Raw genomic sequence first — 7,906 nt, 5'->3', positions numbered from 1 at the left:
TGAGCGGTGTTCAAAAACATGAAGAGCCTGAAAAGGTGTGAAAAATATGAAGGGCTTCAAATGGTGTCAAAAATATGAGAAGAATGAAACGGTCTGAAAGATAGATGTGGCATGAAATGGTGTTGAAAAACATGAAGAGCCTGAAAAGGTGTGAAAAATATGAAGAGCTTCAAAAGGTGTGAAATACATGAGGACCATGAAACGGGCTGAAAAATAGAAGCAAGAAGTGGTGTGGAAAAACATGAAGAGCCTGAAAAGGTGTGAAAAATATGAAGAGCTTCAAAAGGAGTGAAATATATTAGGAGCATGAAACTCTCTGAAAAGTAGGAGGAGCATGAAACGGTGATCAAAAACATGAAGAGCCTAAAAAGTTGTGAAAAATATGAAAAGCTTCAAAAGGTGTCAAAAATGCGATGAGCATGAAACGGTCTTAAAAATAGGAGGATCATGAAACGATGTTGAAAAACAAGAAGTGCCTGAAAAGGTGTGAAAAATATGAAGAGTTTCAAAAGGTGTCAAAAATATGAGGAGCATGAAACGGTCTGAAAAATAGGAGGAGCATGAAGCTGTGTTTAAAAATATGAAGTGCCTGAAAAGGTGTGAAAAATATGAATAGCTTGAAAAGGTGTCGAAAATATGAAGAGCATGAAACGGTCTGAAATTTTGGAGGATCATGATCGGTGTTCAAAAACATGAAGAGCCTGAAAATGTGTGAAAAATATGAAGAGCTTCAAATGGTGTCAAAATTATGAGAAGCATGAAACGGTGTGAAAGATAGGAGGAGCATGAAACGGTGATCAGAAACATGAAGAGCCTGAAACGTTGTGAAAAATATGAAGAGCTTCAAAAGGTGTGAAATTCATGAGAAGCATGAAAAGGTTTGAAAAATACGAGAAGCATGAAGTGGTGTGCAAAAACATGAAGAACCTCAAAAGGTGTGAAAAATATGAAGAGTTTCAAAAGGTGTCAAAAATATGAAGAGCATGAAACGGTCTGAAAAATAGGAGGAGCATGAAATGGTGATCAAAAACATGAAGAGTCTGAAAAGGTGTGAAAAATATGAAGAGCTTCAATAGGTGTGAAAAATATGAGGAGCAGTGTACGGTGTGAAAAATAGGAGAAGCCTGATGCGGTGTTCAAAAACATGAAGAGCCTGATAAGGTGTGAAAAATATAAAAAGTTTGAAAAGTTGTCAAAAATGAGATGAGCATGAAACGGTCTGAAAAATAGGAGGAGCATGAAGCGGTGTTGAAAAAAATGAAGAGCCAGAAAAGGTGTGAAAAATATGAAGAGATTCTAAAGGTTTCAAAAATGAGATGAGCATGAAACGGTCTGAAAAATAGGAGGAGCATGAAGTGGTGGTGCAAAACATGAACAGCCTGAAAATGCGTGAAAAATATGAAGAGGTTCAAAAGGTGTGAAATACATGAGGTGCATGAAACTCTCTGCAAAATAGGAGGAGCATGAAGCGGTGTTCAAAAACATGAAGAGCCTGAAATGTTGTGAAAAATTTTAAAAGCTTCAAAAGGTGTCAAAAATGAGATGAGCATGAAACTGTCTGAAAAATAGGAGGACCATGAAGTGGTGTTGAAAAACATGAAGAGCCTGAAAAGGAGTGAAAAATATGAAGAGCTTCAATAAGTGTCAAAAATATGAGGAGCATGAAATGGTCTGAAAAATAGGAGGAGCATGAAACGGGGATCAAAAACATGAAGAGTCTGAAAAGGTGTGAAAAATATGAAGAGCTTCAGAAGGTGTCAAAAGTATGAGCAGCATGAAAGGTCTGAAAAATAGGACGAGCATGAAGTGGTGCTAAAACACATGAAGAGCCTGAAAAGTTGTGAAATAATGAAGAGCTTCTAAAGGTGTCAAAAATATGAGGAGGATGAAACGGTCTGAAAAAAAGGAGGAGCATGAAGTGGTGTTGAAAAACCTGAACAGCCTGAAAAGGTGTGAAAAATATGAAGAGCTTCAAAACGTGTCAAAAATATGAGGAGCATGAAACGGTCTGGAAAATAGGAGGAGCATGAAGCGGTGTTCAAAAACATGAAGAGTCTGAATACGTGTGAAAAATATGAAGAGCTTCAAAAGGTGTCAAAACTATTAGGGGCATGAAACGGTCTGAAAAATAGGAGAAGCATGAAGCTGTGTTCAAAAACATGAAGAGCCTGAAAAGGTGTGAAAAATATGAAGAGCTTCAAAAGGTACGAAAAATATGAGGAGCATGAAAAGGTCTGAAAAATAGAAGCAGCATGAAATGGTGTTGAAAAACATGAAGAGCCTGAAAAGGTGTGAAAAATATGAAGAGCTACAAAAATGTGAAAAATATGAAAAGCTTCAAAAGGTGTGAAATATATGAAGAGTTTCAAAAGGTGTTAAAAATTAGATGAGCATGAAACGGTCTGAAAAATAGGAGGAGCATGAAGTGGTGTTGAAAAACATGAAGTGCCTGAAAAGGTGTGAAAAATATAAAGAGCTTCAAAAGGTGTGAATTACATGAGGAGCATGAAAATGTCTAAAAAAAATGAGGAGCATAAGGCGGTGTTGAAAAACATGAAGAGCCTGAAAATGTGTGAAAAATATGAAGAGATTCAAAAGGTGTCAATAATATGAGGAGCATGAAACTGTCTGAAAAATGGGAGGAGCATGAAGCTGTGTTCAAAAACATGAAGAGCCTGAAAAGGTGTGAAATATATGAAGAGCTTCAAAAGGTTTAAAATATATGAAGAGCTTCAAAAGGTGTCAAAAATATGAGGAGCATGAAACGGTCTGGAAAATAGGAGGAGCATGAAGCGGTGTTCAAAAACATGAAGAGTCTGAAAACGTGTGAAAAATATGAAGAGCTTCAAAAGGTGTCAAAACTATTAGGGGAATGAAACGGTCTGAAAAATACGAGGAGCATGAAGTGGTGTTGAAAAACATGAAGAGCCTGAAAAGGTGTGAAAATTATGAAGACCTTCAAAAGGTGTCAAAAATATGAGGAGCATGAAACGGTCTGAAAAATAGGAGAAGCGTGAAGCTGTGTTCAAAAACATGAAGAGCCTGAAAAGGTGTGAAAAATATGAAGAGCTTCAAAATTTGTCAAAAATATGAGGAGCATGAATAGGTCTGAAAAATAGGAGGAGCATGAAGCGGTGTTCAAAAACATGACGAGCCTGAAAAGGTGTGAAAAATATTAAGAGCTTCAAAAGGTGTCAAAAATGTGAGGAGCATGAAACGGTCTGAAAAATAGGAGGAGCATGAAGCGGTGTTCAAAAACATGAAGAGCCTGAAATGGTGTGAAAAATATGAAGAGATTCAAAACGTGTCAAAAATATGAGGAGCATGAAACGGTCTGAAAAAAGGAAGAGAAAGAAAGGGTGTTGAAAATCATGAAGAGACTGAAAAGGTGTGAAAAATATGAAGAGCTTCCAAAGATGTGAAAAATATGAAGAGCTTCAAAAGGTGTCAACAATGAGATGAGCAGGAAACTGTCTGAAAAATACGAGGAACATGAAGGTGTGTTGAAAATCATGAAAAGCCTGAAAAAGTGTGAAAAATATGACGAGCTTCAAAAGATGTGAAAAATATGAAGAGCATCAAAAGATGTCAAAATGAGATGAGCATGAAACGGTCTGAAATATAGGAGGAGCATGAAGTGGTGATGAAAAAAATGAAAAGCCTGAAAAGGTGTGAAATATATGAAGAGCTTCAAAAGGTGTCAAAAATATGAGGAGAAAGAAACGGTCTGCAAAATAGGAGGAGCATGAAATGGTGTTCAAAAACACGAAGAGCATGAAAAGCTGTGAGAAATATGAAGAGCTTCAAAAGGTGTGAAAAATATGAGGAGCATGAAATGGTCTGAAAAATAGGAGGAGCATGAAGCGGTGTTCAAAAACATGAAGAGCCTGAAAAGGTGTTAAAAATATGAAGAGCTTCTCAAGGTGTGAAATAAATGAGGAGCATGAAATGGTCTGAAAAATAGGAGGAGCATGAAGCGGTGTTCAAAAACATGAAGAGCCTGAAAAGGTGTGAAAAATATGAAGAGCTTCAAAAGGTGTGAAATAAATGAGGAGCATGAAATGGTCTGAAATATAGGAGGAGCATTAAGCGGTGTTCAAAAACATGAAGAGCCTGAAAAGGTGTTAAAAATATGAAGAGCTTCTCAAGGTGTCAAAAATATGAGGAGCATGAAACGGTCTGAAAAACAGGAGTAGCATGAAGTGGTGTTGAATAACATCAAGAGCCTGAAAATGTGTGAAAAATATGAAGAGCTTCAAAAGGTGTGAAATTCATGAGGAGCATGAAACGATCTGAAAAATATGAGAAGCAGGAAGTGGTGTGGAAAAACATGAAGAGCCTGAAAAGGTGTGAAAAATATGAAGAGCTTCAAAAGGAGTGAAATATATTAGGAGCATGAAACTCTCTGAAAAGTAGGAGGAGCATGAAACGGTGATCAAAAACATGAAGAGCCTAAAAAGTTGTGAAAAATATGAAAAGCTTCAAAAGGTGTCAAAAATGCGATGAGCATGAAACGGTCTTAAAAATAGGAGGATCATGAAACGATGTTGAAAAACAAGAAGTGCCTGAAAAGGTGTGAAAAATATGAAGAGTTTCAAAAGGTGTCAAAAATATGAGGAGCATGAAACGGTCTGAAAAATAGGAGGAGCATGAAGCTGTGTTTAAAAATATGAAGTGCCTGAAAAGGTGTGAAAAATATGAATAGCTTGAAAAGGTGTCGAAAATATGAAGAGCATGAAACGGTCTGAAATTTTGGAGGATCATGATCGGTGTTCAAAAACATGAAGAGCCTGAAAATGTGTGAAAAATATGAAGAGCTTCAAATGGTGTCAAAATTATGAGAAGCATGAAACGGTGTGAAAGATAGGAGGAGCATGAAACGGTGATCAGAAACATGAAGAGCCTGAAACGTTGTGAAAAATATGAAGAGCTTCAAAAGGTGTGAAATTCATGAGAAGCATGAAAAGGTTTGAAAAATACGAGAAGCATGAAGTGGTGTGCAAAAACATGAAGAACCTCAAAAGGTGTGAAAAATATGAAGAGTTTCAAAAGGTGTCAAAAATATGAAGAGCATGAAACGGTCTGAAAAATAGGAGGAGCATGAAATGGTGATCAAAAACATGAAGAGTCTGAAAAGGTGTGAAAAATATGAAGAGCTTCAATAGGTGTGAAAAATATGAGGAGCAGTGTACGGTGTGAAAAATAGGAGAAGCCTGATGCGGTGTTCAAAAACATGAAGAGCCTGATAAGGTGTGAAAAATATAAAAAGTTTGAAAAGTTGTCAAAAATGAGATGAGCATGAAACGGTCTGAAAAATAGGAGGAGCATGAAGCGGTGTTGAAAAAAATGAAGAGCCAGAAAAGGTGTGAAAAATATGAAGAGATTCTAAAGGTTTCAAAAATGAGATGAGCATGAAACGGTCTGAAAAATAGGAGGAGCATGAAGTGGTGGTGCAAAACATGAACAGCCTGAAAATGCGTGAAAAATATGAAGAGGTTCAAAAGGTGTGAAATACATGAGGTGCATGAAACTCTCTGCAAAATAGGAGGAGCATGAAGCGGTGTTCAAAAACATGAAGAGCCTGAAATGTTGTGAAAAATTTTAAAAGCTTCAAAAGGTGTCAAAAATGAGATGAGCATGAAACTGTCTGAAAAATAGGAGGACCATGAAGTGGTGTTGAAAAACATGAAGAGCCTGAAAAGGAGTGAAAAATATGAAGAGCTTCAATAAGTGTCAAAAATATGAGGAGCATGAAATGGTCTGAAAAATAGGAGGAGCATGAAACGGGGATCAAAAACATGAAGAGTCTGAAAAGGTGTGAAAAATATGAAGAGCTTCAGAAGGTGTCAAAAGTATGAGCAGCATGAAAGGTCTGAAAAATAGGACGAGCATGAAGTGGTGCTAAAACACATGAAGAGCCTGAAAAGTTGTGAAATAATGAAGAGCTTCTAAAGGTGTCAAAAATATGAGGAGGATGAAACGGTCTGAAAAAAAGGAGGAGCATGAAGTGGTGTTGAAAAACCTGAACAGCCTGAAAAGGTGTGAAAAATATGAAGAGCTTCAAAACGTGTCAAAAATATGAGGAGCATGAAACGGTCTGGAAAATAGGAGGAGCATGAAGCGGTGTTCAAAAACATGAAGAGTCTGAATACGTGTGAAAAATATGAAGAGCTTCAAAAGGTGTCAAAACTATTAGGGGCATGAAACGGTCTGAAAAATAGGAGAAGCATGAAGCTGTGTTCAAAAACATGAAGAGCCTGAAAAGGTGTGAAAAATATGAAGAGCTTCAAAAGGTACGAAAAATATGAGGAGCATGAAAAGGTCTGAAAAATAGAAGCAGCATGAAATGGTGTTGAAAAACATGAAGAGCCTGAAAAGGTGTGAAAAATATGAAGAGCTACAAAAATGTGAAAAATATGAAAAGCTTCAAAAGGTGTGAAATATATGAAGAGTTTCAAAAGGTGTTAAAAATTAGATGAGCATGAAACGGTCTGAAAAATAGGAGGAGCATGAAGTGGTGTTGAAAAACATGAAGTGCCTGAAAAGGTGTGAAAAATATAAAGAGCTTCAAAAGGTGTGAATTACATGAGGAGCATGAAAATGTCTAAAAAAAATGAGGAGCATAAGGCGGTGTTGAAAAACATGAAGAGCCTGAAAATGTGTGAAAAATATGAAGAGATTCAAAAGGTGTCAATAATATGAGGAGCATGAAACTGTCTGAAAAATGGGAGGAGCATGAAGCTGTGTTCAAAAACATGAAGAGCCTGAAAAGGTGTGAAATATATGAAGAGCTTCAAAAGGTTTAAAATATATGAAGAGCTTCAAAAGGTGTCAAAAATATGAGGAGCATGAAACGGTCTGGAAAATAGGAGGAGCATGAAGCGGTGTTCAAAAACATGAAGAGTCTGAAAACGTGTGAAAAATATGAAGAGCTTCAAAAGGTGTCAAAACTATTAGGGGAATGAAACGGTCTGAAAAATACGAGGAGCATGAAGTGGTGTTGAAAAACATGAAGAGCCTGAAAAGGTGTGAAAATTATGAAGACCTTCAAAAGGTGTCAAAAATATGAGGAGCATGAAACGGTCTGAAAAATAGGAGAAGCGTGAAGCTGTGTTCAAAAACATGAAGAGCCTGAAAAGGTGTGAAAAATATGAAGAGCTTCAAAATTTGTCAAAAATATGAGGAGCATGAATAGGTCTGAAAAATAGGAGGAGCATGAAGCGGTGTTCAAAAACATGACGAGCCTGAAAAGGTGTGAAAAATATTAAGAGCTTCAAAAGGTGTCAAAAATGTGAGGAGCATGAAACGGTCTGAAAAATAGGAGGAGCATGAAGCGGTGTTCAAAAACATGAAGAGCCTGAAATGGTGTGAAAAATATGAAGAGATTCAAAACGTGTCAAAAATATGAGGAGCATGAAACGGTCTGAAAAAAGGAAGAGAAAGAAAGGGTGTTGAAAATCATGAAGAGACTGAAAAGGTGTGAAAAATATGAAGAGCTTCCAAAGATGTGAAAAATATGAAGAGCTTCAAAAGGTGTCAACAATGAGATGAGCAGGAAACTGTCTGAAAAATACGAGGAACATGAAGGTGTGTTGAAAATCATGAAAAGCCTGAAAAAGTGTGAAAAATATGACGAGCTTCAAAAGATGTGAAAAATATGAAGAGCATCAAAAGATGTCAAAATGAGATGAGCATGAAACGGTCTGAAATATAGGAGGAGCATGAAGTGGTGATGAAAAAAATGAAAAGCCTGAAAAGGTGTGAAATATATGAAGAGCTTCAAAAGGTGTCAAAAATATGAGGAGAAAGAAACGGTCTGCAAAATAGGAGGAGCATGAAATGGTGTTCAAAAACACGAAGAGCATGAAAAGCTGTGAGAAATATGAAGAGCTTCAAAAGGTGTGAA

Source organism: Dama dama, unplaced genomic scaffold (genome assembly GCF_033118175.1).
Source record: "Dama dama isolate Ldn47 unplaced genomic scaffold, ASM3311817v1 ptg000088l, whole genome shotgun sequence".
In the NCBI taxonomy this organism is placed as follows: domain Eukaryota; kingdom Metazoa; phylum Chordata; class Mammalia; order Artiodactyla; family Cervidae; genus Dama; species Dama dama.
This window is presented reverse-complemented; position numbering follows the sequence as displayed.